We start from the raw sequence: 4,025 nt of genomic DNA, 5'->3' as shown, positions 1-4,025 counted from the left end.
AAAATCAGCTGGGTGTGGTGGTGCACACCTGTAGTCCCAGTTACTTGGGAGGCTGAGGTGGGAGAATAGCTTGAACCCGAGTGGCAGAGGTTGTGGTGAGCCAAGATTGTACCACTGAACTCCACCCTGGGTGACAGAGTGAGACTCTGTCTAAGAAAGAAAAAAGAAGGGAAGGAAGGAAGGAAGAAAGAGAAAGAGAGAAGGAGGGAGGGAGGGAGGGAAAGAAGGAAGGAAGGAAGGAAGGAAGGAAGGAAGGGAGGGAGGGAGGGAGGGAGGGAGGGAGGAAGGGAGACTGGGCTGGGCGTGGTGGCTCACGCCTGTAATCTCAGCACTTTGGGAGGCCAAGGCGGGCGGATCACTTGAGTCAGTATTTCGAGACCAGCCTGGCCAACATGGTGAAACCCCATCTCTACTAAAAATACACACACACAAAATATTTAGCCCGGCATTCTGGTGTGTACCTGTAATCCCAGCTACTCAGGAGGCTGAGGCAGGGAACCTGGGAGGCAGAGATTGCAGTGAGCCAAGAACACGACACTGAACTCTAGCCTGGGTAACAGAGTGAGACTCTGTCTCAAAAAAGAAAGAAAAGAAGAAAGAAAGGAAGAGAAAAAGAAAAAGAAAGAAAGAGAAAGAAAGAAAGGAAGGAAGGAGAGAAAGAAAAGAAAGAAAGATGAAAGAAAGAAGAAAGAAAGAAAGGAAGGAGAGAAAGAAAAGAAAGAAAGGAGAGAAAGAAAAAGAAAGAAAGAAAGAAAGAAAGAAAGAAAGAAAGAAAGAAAGAAAAAGAAAAGAAAAGAAAAGAAAAGAAAAGAAAAGAACGAACCCTGGTGATCCGTACTGGGTCAGATGGGGTAGAAAGAATGTGGGAATGGAAGTGAGGTACAGAGGATGGGAAACAGGAGAGGACATTTTGGCTGAGTGGACTTTTTTGTACAGTTGAGTTTTTAGAACCATGCCTATTTATAAATGTTTTATAAATTGAAACAAAACATGCCAAAAATCTAAGAATAGGTAAGGGGGTAACCTATGATGGAATATAAAGAAAATAAATGAAACAAAATGTATTTCAGATGAATAACATAACCACACTGGAGGAAAAATAAAAGACTAATTCAGTAGAACTTTTAAAGGTTTGAGCACTGCAACTCGGCTGTTTTTTGTTTTTGTTTTTTTGAGACGAGTCTCACTCTGTCACCGGGAGGCTGGGGAGTGCAGTGGCGCAATCTCCACTCACTGCAACTTCTGCCTCCCTGGGGTCTAGGCGATATCTCGTGTCTCAGCTCCGGGTAGCAATGGGATTACAGGCGTGAGCCACCACTGCCCACTCATTCTATGACTTCAGAAAAAAAGTATAATGACATGTATACCACCATTGTAAGCATACAGAATAGTTTTACTGCCCTAAAAACTCTCAACGTTTTTAGGTTGATATCTAACATTTTCATTGTATATTGAATGTTTGCAAAGAATATAAGCTTCTGGAGTACTACAAACATTGACATTTAAGAACAACTACTAACACTCTTTCTCTAATACCATCTAAATACTAGAACTCCTAAGGTACCTTCCAGAATTTTTTAACTTTTTATTTTGAAATAATTTTAGATTTACAAGAAAGGGTTCAAGAATACTACAGGCTGGGCGCGGATGGGCTCAAGCCCTGTAATCCACCAGCACTTTTGGGAGGCTGAAGACGGGCGGATCACGAGGTCAGGAGATAGAGACGCATCCTGGCTAACACAGTGAAACCCCGTCTCTACTAAAAATACAAAAACTAAGCCGGGCGAGTGTGGGCAGCCTGTAGTCCCAGCTACTGGGAGGCTGAGGCGGGAGAATGGCCCGCAAACCCGGGAGGCGGAGCTTGCAGTGAAGCTGAGATCGGGCCCACTGGCACTCCAGTCCGGGCGACAGAGCGAGACTCCACCCAAAAAAAAAAAAAAAAAAAAAAAAAAAAAAGAATACTACAAAGAATTCCCATATACCCTCACTCAGATTCCTCAGAAGTTAACCTTTTACCACATTTGCTCTATCTACCTACCTACCTATCTCTTTATCCCAAAGTACAGCGTAGATTTCCTAAAAACAAGGCCATTCTGTTACAGAACCAAAATACAAACATCATAATTAGGAAACTAATGCTGATATTTATACTAAACCATGTTATTCAAATTTTTCCAATTGTCCTGATAACATTCATTGCAGGCAAAGCAAATCTAGGACCATGTGTTACCTTCAGTTGTTACATGTCACGTCGTCTTTATGACTGAAACAGTTCCTCCGACTTTCCTTATCTTTTATGACCTCGACATTTTGAAGAGTACAGTCAGGTTACTTTGTAGAATGTCCTTTAATTTGGGTTTGTCTGATGTTTCTTCATGATTAATTCGAGTTATGCATTTTTTGGCAGGAATACCAGATAAATGACGTTGTGCCCTTCTCAATGATCATATCAAGAGACACACGGTATCTATTTGTCTTTGTACTGGTGATGTTAACTTTGATCACAAATTTCTCCACTATAAAGTTACTATTTTTCTTGATATTTTAAGAAAAATGAATAATATAAAATGCTCAGTTAAAACCACAAAATGCAGCCAGGCACGGTGGCTCATGTCTGTAATCCCAGCACTTTGGGAGGCCGAGGCAGGCAGATCACTTGAGCCCAGGAGTTTGAGACCAGCCTAGGCAATGTAGTGAAACCATGTTTCTCCAAAAAAAAAAAAAAAAAAAAAACCACAAAAATTAGCCAGGCATGATGATGGCATATACCTGTAGTCCCAGCTGCTCAGGTGACTGAGGTGGGAGGATCACCTGGACCCATGAGGTAGAGGCTGCAGTGAGCCGTGATCGTGCTACTATACTCCAGCCTGGGCAATAGAGACCCTGTCTCAAAAAAAAAAAAAAAAAAGAGTAGAAGTCACAATGGGAACAAAGAGGGAGGGCAATGAATAGGAAACAAATATGGTAGATATTAATCCAACTATATCAATAATTACTTTAAATGTCAATGGTCTAAATATATTGATGAAAATATTTTCAGAGTAGATCAAAAAACAACACCCAACTATATATTCCTCCAAACAAGACCCAACTATATATTCTTACAAAAAACCCACTTTAGATGGCACGGTGACTCACACCCATAATCCCAGCAGTTTTGAAGGCTGAGGTGGGTGGATCACTTGAGGTCAGGAGCTCGAGACCAGCCTGGCCAACAATAGTGAAACCCCATCTCTACTAAAAATATAAAAATTAACCAGGTGTGGTGGTGGGCACCTGTAATCCTAGCTACTCAGGAGGCTGAGGCAGGAGAATTGCTTGAACCCAGGAGGTGGAGGTTGCAGTGAGCTGAGATCCTGCCATTGCACTCCAGCCTGGGCAACAAGAGCAAAACTCCATCACAAAAAAAAAAAAAAAGAAAGAAAGAAAGAAAGAAAAAGAAAGAAAGAAAGAAAGTCATAGCACGAACACCAGGAGTGAATCCTAATGGAAACTATAGACTTTGGGTGATAATGATATATCAGTGTAGGTTCCTTGATAGTAACAAATGCACCATTCTGGCGCAGGGTGTTGGTAGTGGGAATAGCTGTGCATGTGTGGTCAGAGGGGTGCTTGGAAACTTTCTGTACGTTCTATTCAATTTTTCTGTGAACCTAAAACTGCCATAAAAAATGCTGCTTGTTATCTTGTCTCATATACACACACACACACACACACACACGCATATATATAATATAAATAGCTTATTTATTTAAATGTGTGGAAGGACACAAACAGTCTTTTACAGGTAAATGGGAAAAGTAATTTGAGATCACTTCCCTAGAGGATTTGTGGCGTGTTTGCCGGAATATTTATATGAGAGCAATCATAGCAGCATTTTGTGTGTGTGTGTGTGTGTGTGTGAAGCGAGCTGAGGTTTTATTTTGGACAAAAGGAGGAGAAGAAGAAGAAGAAGAAGAAGAAGAAGAAGAAGAAGAAGAAGAAGAAGAAGAAGAAGAAGAAGAAGAAGAGGAAGAAGGAGGAGG

Source organism: Rhinopithecus bieti, unplaced genomic scaffold, assembly GCF_001698545.2.
Source record: "Rhinopithecus bieti isolate Rb0 unplaced genomic scaffold, ASM169854v2 scaffold_12155, whole genome shotgun sequence".
NCBI classification, from domain to species: Eukaryota; Metazoa; Chordata; class Mammalia; order Primates; family Cercopithecidae; genus Rhinopithecus; species Rhinopithecus bieti.
Note: the sequence above shows the minus strand (reverse complement) of the source record.